Here is an 18,386-nt window from a genome sequence, read left to right as displayed (position 1 = left end):
TGGTGTTATGCGGTGATTTTAATCTCACCTTGGACCCGACCCTAGATAATTCTACTGGTCGCTCCAGTGTCGCCTATGGCGCTATCAGACGGGTGCGACGCGCACTATCACAACTTCAACTATGTGATGCTTGGCGCCTTCAACATCCCTCTGATAAAGACTTTAGCTTCTACTCTAACCTGCATGGCACCTACAGTTGCTTAGACTACATCCTCCTCCAACATCATGCCCTCCCCTGGGCGGTTTCCACGTCCATAGGCAACATATTATGGTCGGATCATGACCCAGTGTTTTTTACCCTACACCTTCCTTTTCTCACTAAAGGTCCCTGGTCCTGGAGACTTAACAAGTCCCTGCTTTTTGATGGGGTCTGTGGTACTGAGCTATTACAAACGTTTGAACACTTCATGTTCGACCACGCCCATGATACCACTTCTCCCATGATACAGTGGGAGGCGCTCAAAAGTGTGGTTCGCGGGGTCCTCATTAAACATGGCGCACACCTTAAAAGAGAATGGGCCCACTCCCTGAATCTTGCCCTCCAAAAAATAAGCTCCCTTGAATTGGCCCACAAACGTGCGCTTTCTCTCCCACTCCTACGGGAGTTACAGAGCGCCCGCCAAGAGGCTTAGACGTCTGTTAGACTCAGCCCAGCAGCGTGCCCTCCAAGTTTGTAGGAGTACGTTTTATGAGTTTGGTAACAAAAGCGGACGCATGTTGGCCAGGGCGTTAAAGTCTCAGTTGGTCCAATCCCATATACTAAACATTAAATCCCCTTCTGGCCATGTAGTCCACGCGACCCCCGAGATTGCGGATTGTTTTCACACCTTTTACTCTGATCTCTATAACCTTCGACCCTCCGCTGGCTCTTCCTCCCCGGATCGAGCCTCTCTCCCCTCTCCCTTCACACCCTTATCTGGTGCGGTGGCTGAGGAGATGGATGCTGATTTTACCTTGCCAGAGCTCCTCAGAGTTATTAAGGATCTCCTGGGAGGGGGGGGGGAAGAGTCCAGGACCGGATGGATATACTGCCAAATTCTATAAGACATTGACAGACGGTCTGGCGCAACTTCTTCTCCACGCCTTTAATTCTATTTCCCCTGCAATCTTGTTCCCCACGGGCTCCACCTTGGCACATATTACGGTCATCCCTAAACCGTTTAAGGATCCGCAGCTCTGCCCCAGCTATCACCCCATCTCCTTACTCAACGTAGATATAAAAATCTATGCCAAACTGCTTGCTAACTGACTAAATAAATACCTTCCCCATTTAATTAATCCGGATCAGGTGGGCCTTGTGCCTGGCCGGGAGGCGCGTGATAATACCATGAAAATCCTAGATATTATTCATCATGCCCAGTCCCATCACATCCCTCTCATAATCCTGTACTTGGATGCCGAAAAGGCATTCGATAAAATATCCTGGCCCGCCCTTCACCAGACTCTTCAACAAATAGGCCTTGGTCCTTCCTTTATAGGTAAAATGATGGCCCTTTATCATTCCCCATCTGCCCAAATAAAAATAAACGGCTCCCTCTCTGCGCCCTTTGCTATTCATAATGGTACCATAATGGTTGCCCTCTCTCCCCATTGCTGTACGTTCTCGTCATGGAACATCTCATGGCCTCCATCCGGAGCAGCTCGGATATTAAGGGTATTCTCATAGGTGGGATGGAATATAAGTGCTCCGCATTTGCTGATGACCTTTTGGTCTATCTTACGAACCTGCATGTATCTCTCCCATCGTTGATGTCCGAGCTGTCCCGTTTTGGATCACTGTCCAACTTTAAGATCAACTTCTCCAAGTCCGAGGCTTTGAATGTATCTCTTCCGCCCTCTACACTCTCACTCTTCAAAAGTAATTTCCCATTTTCCTGGCCTTCTAGGGGTAGAACGTATTTGGGAGTGGGTATAAGTTCTGACCTCTCCCAACTGTTTACTAATAATTTTGCCCCTTTGCTAGGAAAATTCCGCACTGATCTCGCCTCATTTCATAAAAAGGAATTCTCCTGGTTTGGCCGTATTAATATCATTAAAATGTCACTCCTCCCCAAGTTGTTGTATCTCCTGCAGACGATACCCATCTCCATCCCCTCCTCTTATTGGCTATGTATCCAAAAGTGCTTTGAACCCTTCATCTGGCCAACGGGTCTTCCCCGCCTGAGTAGGACAATTCTTACTCGCTCCAGGGACGCGGGTGGGGTTGGTCTGCCGGACTGTCGTCTTTATTGTTATTTGGCGTCGACTCATGCTCGTGTTCTCGACTTTTTTCATAATCATGATTCTAAACTCTGGGTTCAATTAGCCCAATGGATCTGTGCCCGTACCCTATCTACCTTGCCATGGACCCTGGCTAGTGCCAGGAGAAGGAGGGGTTTGAATCTTCAAACCTCCTACATTGTGTGCCGCTATTTTCTGAGCGACTGCACAGTGTTGGAGGATTAGATACAGGGCTCAGCAGACAGTATAACACGAACATACACGAACATAATACACACATCACATACACGAACATAAATTACCTTCTCCTGCCGCCGCCGCCTCCGCTCCTATTCCTTGCACCTTCGCTTCATTAAACATATGGCCAGAAGCCGCCATCTTACTGTACGGCAGCAGCTTCTGGTCCACATGAAAATGGCGCCGGATTTCGCTCTGCGATGCGAACGAGCTTCGTTTTGGTCTGTGTGGGAGCGGCGCATGCGCCGTTCCCACACAGACGCCGTACGCTTCAGAGAATGGAACGGCTCCCGTTCGCATTCTCTATGGGGTTGTATGTGCCGTATTCCATCTCTGTATGAACAATGTAAGTGAACAATGTAAAACAATTCATATCCCTCTGCTTACTTGAGTGAATGTTATAGAGAATCCTACACCACTGCCTTACTCCTGGGTACCTCCCAGGGGGATTTCTCTATATTTTCAAGATCAAGCAAGTAAAAGGGTCTTCAAGGACTTCTTTTTGCAACACTGTAATCATAAACCAATAAATACAAGACGGAAATGGACAAGAAACAGTTCTAATCTTTCAATTCAACATCCCCAAAAAATCGACTCTTAACATGTTTGTTTCTGCTACCAATCTGGAGAGGCAGAGCATTTCTGTAAGTCATGATGACCGAGTGCTCTAAGGCGCTGCATTTAGGTCGCAGTCTCCCCTGAAGGCGTGGGTTCAAATCCCACTTCTGACAGCTCATCTTTTCTTAAACATTCTTCGCAGTGTTTCCGTCAGTGTTGGTGAAATATCAGTAAAAAAATGATGTCGGTATACGCCCCAAAACATTAGACTCTTCAGATAACTGTTTCGGCATCCAATCTTTAAAAATTGCACTTTTGTGTAGGTTAGGATGACCGACCGGTCTCTCTTGAATTTGTGGATTTAAATCCCACTTTTGAACACTCATATTTTCTTAGCATGATATAATGTCAGGTCTAAGACTCATAAAGTAATGACGCATTTTCCTTGAGCTCCTCCGCTATCCTGGTAAAATCCTCGCCAACTCCCTGTAAAGACTTCTACAGACTCAACACCAGACCTGGGACAATTCTGCATTCAGTACTATTGAGTGATAGTGCAGCTATTCTGTTGCCCAATTTCTATGCAGCTGAGTACGGCGATGAGAGGAGTCCTTTTGCTAATAGCATTTACCCACTGTAACCGTGTAAGTTGTGGCAATATTTGAGACACGGGGCCACATCCTGGGCCTGGCTACAGAACATGGCCTAGCTCCACTACTGTGCACTCCATAGCTCCAAGAGACCAGCCCGAGCCACTTATATACATGTGGCTTTGTATTAGTGGGAGTTTGGAGCCAAATTAATTCTAGCACTTGTAAAACTGTCAGAGAAACCCCATCCCTGACGAACACCTGCAGAACCCACCAGTTACGCGGCTTAATCTAAATTCTGATAAAGAGAAGTGCTCCACACCCAACAGTCAGGTGCAGTAGATACCTTTTTTAGTACCACGACTTTAACAACACTCCTTTCTGCCAACTTTTTTAACCTTGATCATATTCTCTACCAACTCTAAATTCTCATGATCCCCATATCTCTAACAGGACCCTAAATATAAGTGAACAATGTAAAACAATTCATATCCCTCTGCTTACTTGAGTGAATGTTATAGAGAATCCTACACCACTGCCTTACTCCTGGGTACCTCCCAGGGGGATTTCTCTATATTTTCAAGATCAAGCAAGTAAAAGGGTCTTCAAGGACTTCTTTTTGCAACACTGTAATCATAAACCAATAAATACAAGACGGAAATGGACAAGAAACAGTTCTAATCTTTCAATTCAACATCCCCAAAAAATCGACTCTCAACATGATTGTTTTTGCTACCAATCTGGAGAGGCAGAGCATTTCTGTAAGTCATGATGGCCGAGTGGTCTAAGGCGCTGCATTTAGGTCGCAGTCTCCCCTGAAGGCGTGGGTTCAAATCCCACTTCTGACAGCTCATCTTTTCTTAAACATTCTTCGCAGTCATTCCGTCAGTGTTGGTGAAATATCAGTAAAAAAATGATGTCGGTATACGCCCCAAAACATTAGACTCTTCAGATAACTGTTTCGGCATCCAATCTTTAAAAATTGCACTTTTGTGTAGGTTACGATGACCGACCGGTCTCTCTTGAATTTTTGGATTTAAATCCCACTTTTGAACACTCATATTTTCTTAGCATGATATAATGTCAGGTCTAAGACTCATAAAGTAATGACGCATTTTCCTTGAGCTCCTCCGCTATTCTGGTAAAATCCTCGCCAACTCCCTGTAAAGACTTCTACAGACTCAACACCTGACCTGGGACAATTCTGCATTCAGTACTATTGAGTGATAGTGCAGCTATTCTGTTGCCCAATTTCTATGCAGCTGAGTACGGCGATGAGAGGAGTCCTTTTGCTAATAGCATTTACCCACTCCAACCGTGTAAGTTGTGGCAATATTTGAGACACGGGGCCACATCCTGGGGCTGGCTACAGAACATGGCCTAGCTCCACTACTGTGCACTCCATAGCTCCAAGAGACCAGCCCGAGCCACTTATATACATGTGGCTTTGTATTAGTGGGAGTTTGGAGCCAAATTAATTCTAGCACTTGTAAAACTGTCAGAGAAACCCCATCCCTGACGAACACCTGCAGAACACACCAGTTACGCGGCTTAATCTAAATTCTGATAAAGAGAAGTGCTCCACACCCAACAGTCAGGTGCAGTAGATACCTTTTTTAGTACCACGACTTTAACAACACTCCTTTCTGCCAACTTTTTTAACCTTGATCATATTCTCTACCAATTTTAAATTCTCATGATCCCCATATCTCTAACAGGACCCTAAATATAAGTGAACAATGTAAAACAATATATATCCCTCTGCTTACTTGAGTGAATGTTATAGAGAATCCTACACCACTGCCTTACTCCTGGGTACCTCCCAGGGGGATTTCTCTATATTTTCAAGATCAAGCAAGTAAAAGGGTCTTCAAGGACATCTTTTTGCAACACGGTAATCATAAACCAATAAATACAAGACGGAAATGGACAAGAAACAGTTCTAATCTTTCAATTCAACATCCCCAAAAAATCGACTCTTAACATGTTTGTTTTTGCTACCAATCTGGAGAGGCAGAGCTTTTCTGTAAGTAAGGATGGCCAAGTGGTCTAAGGCGCTGCGTTTAGGTCGCAGTCTCCCCTGGAGGCGTGGGTTCAAATCCCACTTCTGACAGCTCATCTTTTCTTAAACATTCTTCGCAGTCATTCCGTCAGTGTTGGTGAAATATTAGTAAAAAAATGATGTCGGTATACGCCCCAAAACATTAGACTCTTCAGATAACTGTTTCGGCATCCAATCTTTAAAAATTGCACTTTTGTGTAGGTTAGGATGACCGTCCGGTCTCTCTTGAATTTGTGGATTTTAATCCCACTTTTGAACACTCATATTTTCTTAGCATGATATAATGTCAGGTCTAAGACTCATAAAGTAATGACGCATTTTCCTTGAGCTCCTCCGCTATCCTGGTAAAATCCTCGCCAACTCCCTGTAAAGACTTCTACAGACTCAACACCAGACCTGGGACAATTCTGCATTCAGTACTATTGAGTGATAGTGCAGCTATTCTGTTGCCCAATTTCTATGCAGCTGAGTACGGCGATGAGAGGAGTCCTTTTGCTAATAGCATTTACCCACTGTAACCGTGTAAGTTGTGGCAATATTTGAGACACGGGGCCACATCCTGGGCCTGGCTACAGAACATGGCCTATCTCCACTACTGTGCACTCCATAGCTCCAAGAGACCAGCCCGAGCCACTTATATACATGTGGCTTTGTATTAGTGGGAGTTTGGAGCCAAATTAATTCTAGCACTTGTAAAACTGTCAGAGAAACCCCATCCCTGACGAACACCTGCAGAACCCACCAGTTACGCGGCTTAATCTAAATTCTGATAAAGAGAAGTGCTCCACACCCAACAGTCAGGTGCAGTAGATACCTTTTTTAGTACCACGACTTTCACAACACTCCTTTCTGCCAACTTTTTTAACCTTGATCATATTCTCTACCAACTCTAAATTCTCATGATCCCCATATCTCTAACAGGACCCTAAATATAAGTGAACAATGTAAAACAGTTCATATCCCTCTGCTTACTTGAGTGAATGTTATAGAGAATCCTACACCACTGCCTTACTCCTGGGTACCTCCCAGGGGGATTTCTCTATATTTTCAAGATCAAGCAAGTAAAAGGGTCTTCAAGGACTTCTTTTTGCAACACTGTAATCATAAACCAATAAATACAAGACGGAAATGGACAAGAAACAGTTCTAATCTTCCAATTCAACATCCCCAAAAAATCGACTCTTAACATGTTTGTTTTTGCTACCAATCTGGAGAGGCAGAGCGTTTCTGTAAGTCAGGATGGCAGAGTGGTCTAAGGCGCTGCGTTTAGGTCGCAATCTCCCCTGGAGGCGTGGGTTCAAATCCCACTTCTGACAGCTCATCTTTTCTTAAACATTCTTCGCAGTCATTCCGTCAGTGTTGGTGAAATATTAGTAAAAAAATTATGTCGGTATACGCCCCAAAACATTAGACTCTTCAGATAACTGTTTCGGCATCCAATCTTTAAAAATTGCACTTTTGTGTAGGTTAGGATGACCGTCCGGTCTCTCTTGAATTTGTGGATTTTAATCCCACTTTTGAACACTCATATTTTCTTAGCATGATATAATGTCAGGTCTAAGACTCATAAAGTAATGACGCATTTTCCTTGAGCTCCTCCGCTATCCTGGTAAAATCCTCGCCAACTCCCTGTAAAGACTTCTACAGACTCAACACCAGACCTGGGACAATTCTGCATTCAGTACTATTGAGTGATAGTGCAGCTATTCTGTTGCCCAATTTCTATGCAGCTGAGTACGGCGATGAGAGGAGTCCTTTTGCTAATAGCATTTACCCACTGTAACCGTGTAAGTTGTGGCAATATTTGAGACACGGGGCCACATCCTGGGCCTGGCTACAGAACATGGCCTATCTCCACTACTGTGCACTCCATAGCTCCAAGAGACCAGCCCGAGCCACTTATATACATGTGGCTTTGTATTAGTGGGAGTTTGGAGCCAAATTAATTCTAGCACTTGTAAAACTGTCAGAGAAACCCCATCCCTGACGAACACCTGCAGAACCCACCAGTTACGCGGCTTAATCTAAATTCTGATAAAGAGAAGTGCTCCACACCCAACAGTCAGGTGCAGTAGATACCTTTTTTAGTACCACGACTTTCACAACACTCCTTTCTGCCAACTTTTTTAACCTTGATCATATTCTCTACCAACTCTAAATTCTCATGATCCCCATATCTCTAACAGGACCCTAAATATAAGTGAACAATGTAAAACAGTTCATATCCCTCTGCTTACTTGAGTGAATGTTATAGAGAATCCTACACCACTGCCTTACTCCTGGGTACCTCCCAGGGGGATTTCTCTATATTTTCAAGATCAAGCAAGTAAAAGGGTCTTCAAGGACTTCTTTTTGCAACACTGTAATCATAAACCAATAAATACAAGACGGAAATGGACAAGAAACAGTTCTAATCTTCCAATTCAACATCCCCAAAAAATCGACTCTTAACATGTTTGTTTTTGCTACCAATCTGGAGAGGCAGAGCGTTTCTGTAAGTCAGGATGGCAGAGTGGTCTAAGGCGCTGCGTTTAGGTCGCAGTCTCCCCTGGAGGCGTGGGTTCAAATCCCACTTCTGACAGCTCATCTTTTCTTAAACATTCTTCGCAGTCATTCCGTCAGTGTTGGTGAAATATTAGTAAAAAAATTATGTCGGTATACGCCCCAAAACATTAGACTCTTCAGATAACTGTTTCGGCATCCAATCTTTAAAAATTGCACTTTTGTGTAGGTTAGGATGACCGTCCGGTCTCTCTTGAATTTGTGGATTTTAATCCCACTTTTGAACACTCATATTTTCTTAGCATGATATAATGTCAGGTCTAAGACTCATAAAGTAATGACGCATTTTCCTTGAGCTCCTCCGCTATCCTGGTAAAATCCTCGCCAACTCCCTGTAAAGACTTCTACAGACTCAACACCAGACCTGGGACAATTCTGCATTCAGTACTATTGAGTAATAGTGCAGCTATTCTGTTGCCCAATTTCTATGCAGCTGAGTACGGCGATGAGAGGAGTCCTTTTGCTAATAGCATTTACCCACTGTAACCGTGTAAGTTGTGGCAATATTTGAGACACGGGGCCACATCCTGGGCCTGGCTACAGAACATGGCCTATCTCCACTACTGTGCACTCCATAGCTCCAAGAGACCAGCCCGAGCCACTTATATACATGTGGCTTTGTATTAGTGGGAGTTTGGAGCCAAATTAATTCTAGCACTTGTAAAACTGTCAGAGAAACCCCATCCCTGACGAACACCTGCAGAACCCACCAGTTACGCGGCTTAATCTAAATTCTGATAAAGAGAAGTGCTCCACACCCAACAGTCAGGTGCAGTAGATACCTTTTTTAGTACCACGACTTTCACAACACTCCTTTCTGCCAACTTTTTTAACCTTGATCATATTCTCTACCAACTCTAAATTCTCATGATCCCCATATCTCTAACAGGACCCTAAATATAAGTGAACAATGTAAAACAGTTCATATCCCTCTGCTTACTTGAGTGAATGTTATAGAGAATCCTACACCACTTCCTTACTCCTGGGTACCTCCCAGGGGGATTTCTCTATATTTTCAAGATCAAGCAAGTAAAAGGGTCTTCAAGGACTTCTTTTTGCAACACTGTAATCATAAACCAATAAATACAAGACGGAAATGGACAAGAAACAGTTCTAATCTTCCAATTCAACATCCCCAAAAAATCGACTCTTAACATGTTTGTTTTTGCTACCAATCTGGAGAGGCAGAGCGTTTCTGTAAGTCAGGATGGCAGAGTGGTCTAAGGCGCTGCGTTTAGGTCGCAGTCTCCCCTGGAGGCGTGGGTTCAAATCCCAATTCTGACAACTCATCTTTTCTTAAACATTCTTCGCAGTCATTCCGTCAGTGTTGGTGAAATATTAGTAAAAAAATTATGTCGGTATACGCCCCAAAACATTAGACTCTTCAGATAACTGTTTCGGCATCCAATCTTTAAAAATTGCACTTTTGTGTAGGTTAGGATGACCGTCCGGTCTCTCTTGAATTTGTGGATTTTAATCCCACTTTTGAACACTCATATTTTCTTAGCATGATATAATGTCAGGTCTAAGACTCATAAAGTAATGACGCATTTTCCTTGAGCTCCTCCGCTATCCTGGTAAAATCCTCGCCAACTCCCTGTAAAGACTTCTACAGACTCAACACCAGACCTGGGACAATTCTGCATTCAGTACTATTGAGTAATAGTGCAGCTATTCTGTTGCCCAATTTCTATGCAGCTGAGTACGGCGATGAGAGGAGTCCTTTTGCTAATAGCATTTACCCACTGTAACCGTGTAAGTTGTGGCAATATTTGAGACACGGGGCCACATCCTGGGCCTGGCTACAGAACATGGCCTATCTCCACTACTGTGCACTCCATAGCTCCAAGAGACCAGCCCGAGCCACTTATATACATGTGGCTTTGTATTAGTGGGAGTTTGGAGCCAAATTAATTCTAGCACTTGTAAAACTGTCAGAGAAACCCCATCCCTGACGAACACCTGCAGAACCCACCAGTTACGCGGCTTAATCTAAATTCTGATAAAGAGAAGTGCTCCACACCCAACAGTCAGGTGCAGTAGATACCTTTTTTAGTACCACGACTTTCACAACACTCCTTTCTGCCAACTTTTTTAACCTTGATCATATTCTCTACCAACTCTAAATTCTCATGATCCCCATATCTCTAACAGGACCCTAAATATAAGTGAACAATGTAAAACAGTTCATATCCCTCTGCTTACTTGAGTGAATGTTATAGAGAATCCTTCACCACTGCCTTACTCCTGGGTACCTCCCAGGGGGATTTCTCTATATTTTCAAGATCAAGCAAGTAAAAGGGTCTTCAAGGACTTCTTTTTGCAACACTGTAATAATAAACCAATAAATACAAGATGGAAATGGACAAGAAACAGTTCTAATCTTTCAATTCAACATCCCCCAAAAAATCGACTCTTAACATGTTTGTTTTTGCTACCAATCTGGAGAGGCACAGCATTTCTGTATGTCAGGATGGCCGAGTGGTCTAAGGCGCTGCGTTTAGGTCGCAGTCTCCCCTGGAGGCGTGGGTTCAAATCCCACTTCCGACAGCTCATCTTTTCTTAAACATTCTTCGCAGTCATTCCGTCAGTGTTGGTGAAATATTAGTAAAAAAATGATGTCGGTATACGCCCCAAAACATTAGACTCTTCAGATAACTGTTTCGGCATCCAATCTTTAAAAATTGCACTTTTGTGTAGGTTAGGATGACCGTCCGGTCTCTCTTGAATTTGTGGATTTTAATCCCACTTTTGAACACTCATATTTTCTTAGCATGATATAATGTCAGGTCTAAGACTCATAAAGTAATGACGCATTTTCCTTAAGCTCCTCCGCTATCCTGGTAAAATCCTCGCCAACTCCCTGTAAAGACTTCTACAGACTCAACACCAGACCTGGGACAATTCTGCATTCAGTACTATTGAGTGATAGTGCAGCTATTCTGTTGCCCAATTTCTATGCAGCTGAGTACGGCGATGAGAGGAGTCCTTTTGCTAATAGCATTTACCCACTGTAACCGTGTAAGTTGTGGCAATATTTGAGACACGGGGCCAAGTAATTCCTCCAGCCTATTCACCTTCCAGTGTATCCAAATTTTCCTTTCAGGAACTTACTACTCTAGCTTGTCTAGATCATCTAAGAACAGATACTCATAACCAAACAGTGACAACAGCCCCGAACTACTTAACATCTAATTCGAAGTTCTACCCTACTAGTTCACGTACGGACTCGATGGATCGTTTTCAAACGGTCATGGAAAAAGAATTGCAAAATCTGGCAGATAGCCTCAAATTCCAACATCCAATAACAAACATGTCGATCCAACACAAACAAGCAGTCAAGTCATTGCATGACAATAAGGACATAGTCATAAAAATGGCAGACAAAGGAGGCAGTGTCACAGTAATGAATAAAAATGATTATAAACAATCCATCATTAATATGCTATCTGACAAAACAACTTATAAATTACTGGATAAAAACCCGCTGGATCATATCAAAAATCATATGAAAAAATTACTCAATGATGGCCAACTAGGAGGTTTCATTAACCAGAAACAAGCCGACTTTATCCTTGTTGATCAACCTATCACTCCAATTATCCATGCGCTCCCAAAGACCCACAAGCTAATCCTTCCTCCACCAATGAGACCCATTGTCTCAGGCATTGGGTCAATTTTGGAAAGATTGTCAGAATGGCTGGACACACTACTTCAACCACTAGCACAAAAAGCTCCTGGTTCCCTAAGTGACACCAAGAACGTCCTCAACTCACTATGTCACAAACGATGGGAAAAGAACTACACTTGGCTCACGTGTGATGTTATATCCTTATATACATCCATTCCTCATCACATAGCCTATGCCGCCCTTGACTATCACTTAACTAAACATAGCAATTATGAAAAAAACTTCCAAATGTTCATTCTGGAAGTACTCATGTTCTTAATGACTAATAACTATTTTCAATTTGACTCAAAATACTATCTTCAACTCAAGGGCGTCTCCATGGGAGCCAAGTTTTCTCCATCAATAGCGAACTTAGTCATGTCCTGGTGGGAACAATTTCACATCTTCTCCACTAACAACACGTATGGCCACTGTATTGAATGGTACGGAAGATATATTGATGATATTTTACTTATTTGGAAAGGGGACATTGACATTATCCCGGTTTTCGTAGAAACCCTCAATCAAAACCATTGTAATCTCAAGTTTACATACAACCATGACATTACTAACATTATATTCTTGGATCTGGAATTAAACGGTAAAGAAGGGCAACTGATATCTACCCAAACTCACCGAAAACCCACATCCTCAAACAATATTCTTCATGCAAAGAGTAACCATTCAATACAAACCATAAAGGCCATACCAGTGGGTGAGATGCACCGAGCTAAACGGAACTGTACCTCCCACAGTCAGTTTGAAATAGAACAGAACTCAATTAAAACCAGACTTAAAGCTAGAGGGTACCCCACATGGTCGCTCAACAGAGCAAGCGATATCATGACCAAAAAATCCAGAACTGAGTTACTTGCCTATAACAACAAGTGTAGCAAAAAAAGCTCCATGACTCAATCAGGTAACAATCAACCTACTTTAATTTTGCAACAGAGCAACCAGTTTAGGCAAATCAAAAAATTAGTCACTAATAACTTACCCATTCTCCAAGAGGATGACGGTATACGCTCCATCTTGGCAGATGGCTGTCGAATAGTGGCTAGAAAGGCACCCTCTTTAGGCAGTGTTTTATCCCCGTCACTATTTACATCAAATGAAAACATTAAAACAACATGGTTAGAAACCAAGGGTTTCTACAAGTGCGGGCAGCACCCCTGCAAGACTTGCTCCTATGCCTATCCAACCAAAATATTCAGTGATTCCACACAAACAGATACATTCAGCATTCAAAATTACATTAATTGCAACAGCGAATCAGTCATCTACATTATTGAATGCACGGAATGTCAACTTAAGTATGTTGGCTGTACTAACAGGAAATTAAAAATAAGAATCTTGGAACATCTTAGCTACGTGAGGAATACCAACATCACTAATATCTCCAACGCATCAAAACATTTCATTGTACATCATAATCGAAACACAAAAAATCTACGTTGCTATGCTATCGAAAAAATCCATCCTTCCAAAAGAGGTGGCGATCTCAAGCACAAAACCCATCTCAGGGAGGCATACTGGATTTATAGATTAAAAACCAGATATCCGGACGGCCTCAACCTAAGAAGGGATTTAATGTTTCAATATTAATAATCGATCAAAAATAGCAACATTCCTTTACTTGAGCCTTCCCAATTATGACCAACAATAAAAATAATGTATACAGAATACTTTGTCTCTCCAAGACTATTTTATCTCATACTAAAAGACTGTACATGCATAACATATGCTATTTGTCATGTACATCATTTTTAACACCACCCAGCCCACTTACGCTATTTGTCACAATTTTCATGATTCAAGTATTAAAATTCCCCCTTTGTTCCAGTTGTTTTACCCCACCTTCCTCACTACCACTCCTATATCCTCACTCATATACATTGAGCGCTCTTGCTGTCAATTCTCCCACATCTAGGGAATACTGGATATATTCTGTACATCATTCAGTCTTCGCTATAAATATATACCCAATGTCTACCCACAGCACAAAGCAATAGATAGCGGAGATATGTCAATTTACAAAGCAATCATAGACCCTATGACTTACACGATATAACTAACCAACTCTGAGTGTATTTTCAATAACATTTACATACACACACATAATACTCACCCACTATACTACTGCTCGCTACGGACTGTGGAAATCCTGCACTACTCAGCCGTGATGAGGGACGTAACGCTCTGATTTTCCCGTCATTGATACTGTACCCCACGCAGTAATGCCCACTGAAATACAAAATCAACTGAAGTTAGACAAAAAACATAGTCCGTTAAACATACAAGACAGTTAGATGTAATCAATACGCCGGGCAGGGAACACTCTCACTTCCGGCTTGCGTTCCAAATGACTATACAACCGTGGAACGCAATCAGTAATCAGCTGCACCGCAGGAACCAGGATATAAACTTGACAGCGCGCCACATTCAAACAGACACTACAGCCAAGAGTAAGGACGCAGAAGCATCCGAAACGCGTAGGCTTTGAGGACATCACTCCCCACTTATTTCCACACCTGGACTATTTACCTCTGGACTAATTTTTAAACAAGGACCATTAAACTTGGAATTTCGCTTCCATTTTAAAGTGCATACAGCGCTGGATCCAAACACCCATTTCTCTCCTGCTTCAGACCGTGTGCCGACACGAGGATCCGGGCGCTATTTGAGACACAAACCCACAGTGTCAGGTGAGCTGGAGGATTCCTCCCTTTTCCTATTTTTGCTACAGAACATGGCCTATCTCCACTACTGTGCACTCCATAGCTCCAAGAGACCAGCCCGAGCCACTTATATACATGTGGCTTTGTATTAGTGGGAGTTTGGAGCCAAATTAATTCTAGCACTTGTAAAACTGTCAGAGAAACTCCATCCCTGACGAACACCTGCAGAACCCACCAGTTACGCGGCTTAATCTAAATTCTGATAAAGAGAAGTGCTCCACACCCAACAGTCAGGTGCAGTAGATACCTTTTTTAGTACCACGACTTTCACAACACTCCTTTCTGCCAACTTTTTTAACCTTGATCATATTCTCTACCAACTCTAAATTCTCATGATCCCCATATCTCTAACAGGACTCTAAATATAAGTGAACAATGTAAAACAATTCATATCCCTCTGCTTACTTGAGTGAATGTTATAGAGAATCCTACACCACTGCCTTACTCCTGGGTACCTCCCAGGGGGATTTCTCTATATTTTCAAGATCAAGCAAGTAAAAGGGTCTTCAAGGACTTCTTTTTGCAACACTGTAATCATAAACCAATAAATACAAGACGGAAATGGACAAGAAACAGTTCTAATCTTTCAATTCAACATCCCCAAAAAATCGACTCTTAACATGTTTGTTTCTGCTACCAATCTGGAGAGGAAGAGCTTTTCTGTAAGTAAGGATGGCCAAGTGGTCTAAGGCGCTTCGTTTAGGTCGCAGTCTCCCCTGGAGGCGTGGGTTCAAATCCCACTTCTGACTGCTCATCTTTTCTTAAACATTCTTTGCAGTCATTCCGTCAGTGTTGGTGAAATATTAGTAAAAAAATGATGTCGGTATACGCCCCAAAACATTAGACTCTTCAGATAACTGTTTCGGCATCCAATCTTTAAAAATTGCACTTTTGTGTAGGTTAGGATGACCGACCGGTCTCTCTTGAATTTGTGCATTTAAATCCCACTTTTGAACACTCATATTTTCTTAGCATGATATAATGTCAGGTCTAAGACTCATAAAGTAATGACGCATTTTCCTTGAGCTCCTCCGCTATCCTGGTAAAATCCTCGCCAACTCCCTGTAAAGACTTCTACAGACAAACAGTTCTAATCTTTCAATTCAACATCCCCCAAAAAATCGACTCTTAACATGTTTGTTTTTGCTACCAATCTGGAGAGGCAGGGAATTTCTGTAAGTCAGGATGGCTGAGTGGTCTAAGGCGCTGCGTTTAGGTCGCAGTCTCCCCTGGAGGCGTGGGTTCAAATCCCACTTCTGACTGCTCATCTTTTCTTAACCCCTTCCCGCTCCTTGACGTACTATTACGTCATGGCAGCTGTATCGTTCGCGCTCCATGCCGTAATAGTACGTCTCGGGAGTAACGGCCGTTTCGGCCGTCCTCCCGACACATACAGGAGCTCTGACGCTGCTGTCTTGTTCAGTGTTCAGTGTCCCCGCTGATTAACCCCTTAAAAGCCGCGTTCTATAGAGATCGCAGCTTTTTAGGGGTTAAGCTGCCATCGCCGGCCTGCTACGCGATAGCGGCCGGCGATGGTGACTATGGCAACCGGACACCAAACAATGGCGTCCGGCTATGCCATAGACGGAAGCCTAGTGGGTCCTGACAACGTCAGGACCCACTATGCTTGCTGTCAGTGAGTAGCTGACAGTTCTAATACACTGCACTACGCATGTAGTGCAGTGTATTAGAATAGCGATCAGAGCCTCCTGCCCTCATGTCCCCTAGTGGGACAAAGTAATAAAGTTAAAAAAAGTTGTGTGAAAATAAAAGATTTAAAAGTATTAAAAGTAAAAATCCCCCCTTTTCCCTTATCAGTCCTTTATTATTAATAAAAATATATAAACAAACAAATAAACTATACATAATTGGTATCGCCGCGTCCGTAACGGCCTGAACTACAAAATTATTTCATTATTTATCCCGCACGGTGAACGCGGTAAAATAAAATAATAATAAACCGAACCACAATCACAATTCTTTGGTCACTTCACCTCCCAAAAAATGGAATAAAAAGAGATCAAAAAGTCGCATGTACCTAAAAATGGTACTGATCGAAACTACAGTTCGTTACGCAAAAAATAAGTCCTCGCACGGCTTTATTGATTGAAAAATAAAAACGTTATGGCTCTTAGAATAAGGTAACACAAAAAGTGAATGATTGTTTACAAAACGTATTTTATTGTGCAAACGCCATAAGACATAAAAAAAAACTATAAACATCTGGTATCGCCGTAATCGTATCGCCCCGCAGAATAAAGTGAATATGTCATTTATAGCGCACGGTGAACGCTGTAAAAAAAAACGAAAAAAAAACAATAGTAGAATTGCTGTTTTTTAGTCACCACGCCACCTAAAAATAGAATAAAAACTGATCAAAAAGCCGCATGCACCCCAAGAAAACTACAATGGATTCCTCAAGGGGTCTAGTTTCCAAATTGGGGTCACTTTTGGGGGGTTCCCAATGTTTTGGCACCACAAGACCTCTTCAAACCGGACATGGTGCCTAATAAAAAAGAGGCCTCAAAATCCACTGGGTGCTCCTTTGCTTCGGAGGCCGGTGCTTCAGTCCATTACCGCCCGAGGGCCACATGTGGGATATTTCTCAAAACTGCAGAATCTGGGCAATACGTATTAAGTTGCGTTTCTGTGATAAATCCTTTTGTGTTATAAAAAAAATGGTATAAAGAGGATTTTCTGACAAAAAAAAAATGTAAATTTCACCTCTACTTTGCTCTAAATTTTTGTGAAACACCTAAAGGGTTCATAAACTTTCTACATGCTGTTGTGGATACTTTGAGGGGTCTAGTTTCTAAAATGGGGTATTTGATAGGGGTTTCTAATATATGGGCCCCTCAAAGCAACTTCAGAACTGAACTGGAACCTAAAAAAATAAATAAATGAGGCAATACTTCGCTTCTTACATTATACTGATAATGAGCCGTGCCCACCCCGAGATTACCCCAGTTTTGACCGTTTGTCTAAACGGAGACCCCTATTAGACCGTTCCAGTGCCCGGTTTTCCCAAGCATACACCCCCGAGAAGTGTATTTCTATTGATGAGTCCCTGGTACATTTTAAAGGGAGGGTTCAATTCCGCGAGTACCTGCCGGGTAAGAGGGCAAGGTATGGCGTGAAGATGTATAAGCTGTGAGAGTGCATCAGGGTATACCTACAGGTTTAGGATATATGAAGGAAAGGCCACCCCCAAACCAGACTGCATCCTGGACTACAATAGGTACATGGGAGTGATGGACTTGTAAGATCAAGTCCTGAAGCCCTACAGTGCCATGCGGTGTGGTATAAGAAGCTGGCCGGGAACATCATATAGATGGCTTTGTACAATGCGTACGTGCTACGTCGATGTGCAGGCCAGACGCGAACTTTCCTGGAATTTCAAGAGGTGATTATCAAGAACCTAATCTTTAGGGACCAAGAAGGGGGGGCACCCAGTACTTCTGGAAGCGAGGCCACACGCATCGTACCAGGGCGGCAACACTTTCCAGGAGAAGTTCCCCAAACTGGCAAGAAGGGAAAAAGTCAAAAGAGGTGCAAAGTCTGCTATAAGAGGGGGATAAGGGAGGACACAATATATCAATGTGACACGTGTCCCGAATAACCAGAGCTCTGTATGAAAGTGTTTTAAAATTTATCATACATCCCTTGGTTTATAATTTACCCCAATTTTACTTACCCTGATGCACTCCGCACAGCTTATCCCCCCTCGTCTTTCCCCTCTGGGCCCTGCT

General features: G+C 42.8%; 7 non-coding genes across 7 annotated transcripts; all 7 read left to right on the top strand.

Moving 5' to 3' along the window:
* The first annotated feature begins 4,370 nt into the window (after positions 1-4,370).
* Positions 4,371-4,453, top strand: TRNAL-UAG (transfer RNA leucine (anticodon UAG)). The gene has a single exon. It is a non-coding gene; the product is annotated as a tRNA-Leu (tRNA).
* A 1,182-nt stretch (positions 4,454-5,635) lies between these two features.
* Positions 5,636-5,718, top strand: TRNAL-UAG (transfer RNA leucine (anticodon UAG)). The gene has a single exon. It is a non-coding gene; the product is annotated as a tRNA-Leu (tRNA).
* Positions 5,719-6,900: 1,182 nt separating this feature from the next.
* Positions 6,901-6,983, top strand: TRNAL-UAG (transfer RNA leucine (anticodon UAG)). Its single transcript has one exon. It is a non-coding gene; the product is annotated as a tRNA-Leu (tRNA).
* A 1,182-nt stretch (positions 6,984-8,165) lies between these two features.
* Positions 8,166-8,248, top strand: TRNAL-UAG (transfer RNA leucine (anticodon UAG)). Its single transcript has one exon. It is a non-coding gene; the product is annotated as a tRNA-Leu (tRNA).
* Positions 8,249-9,430: 1,182 nt separating this feature from the next.
* Positions 9,431-9,513, top strand: TRNAL-UAG (transfer RNA leucine (anticodon UAG)). The gene has a single exon. It is a non-coding gene; the product is annotated as a tRNA-Leu (tRNA).
* Positions 9,514-10,696: 1,183 nt separating this feature from the next.
* Positions 10,697-10,779, top strand: TRNAL-UAG (transfer RNA leucine (anticodon UAG)). Its single transcript has one exon. It is a non-coding gene; the product is annotated as a tRNA-Leu (tRNA).
* A 5,037-nt stretch (positions 10,780-15,816) lies between these two features.
* TRNAL-UAG (transfer RNA leucine (anticodon UAG)) lies at positions 15,817-15,899 on the top strand. The gene has a single exon. It is a non-coding gene; the product is annotated as a tRNA-Leu (tRNA).
* The last annotated feature ends 2,487 nt before the right edge of the window (positions 15,900-18,386 follow it).

This window comes from Rhinoderma darwinii, chromosome 1 (assembly GCF_050947455.1).
Source record: "Rhinoderma darwinii isolate aRhiDar2 chromosome 1, aRhiDar2.hap1, whole genome shotgun sequence".
Taxonomy (NCBI): domain Eukaryota; kingdom Metazoa; phylum Chordata; class Amphibia; order Anura; family Rhinodermatidae; genus Rhinoderma; species Rhinoderma darwinii.
The sequence above is the reverse complement of the archived record's forward strand: the minus strand, read 5'-3'. Positions and strand labels throughout refer to the sequence as shown.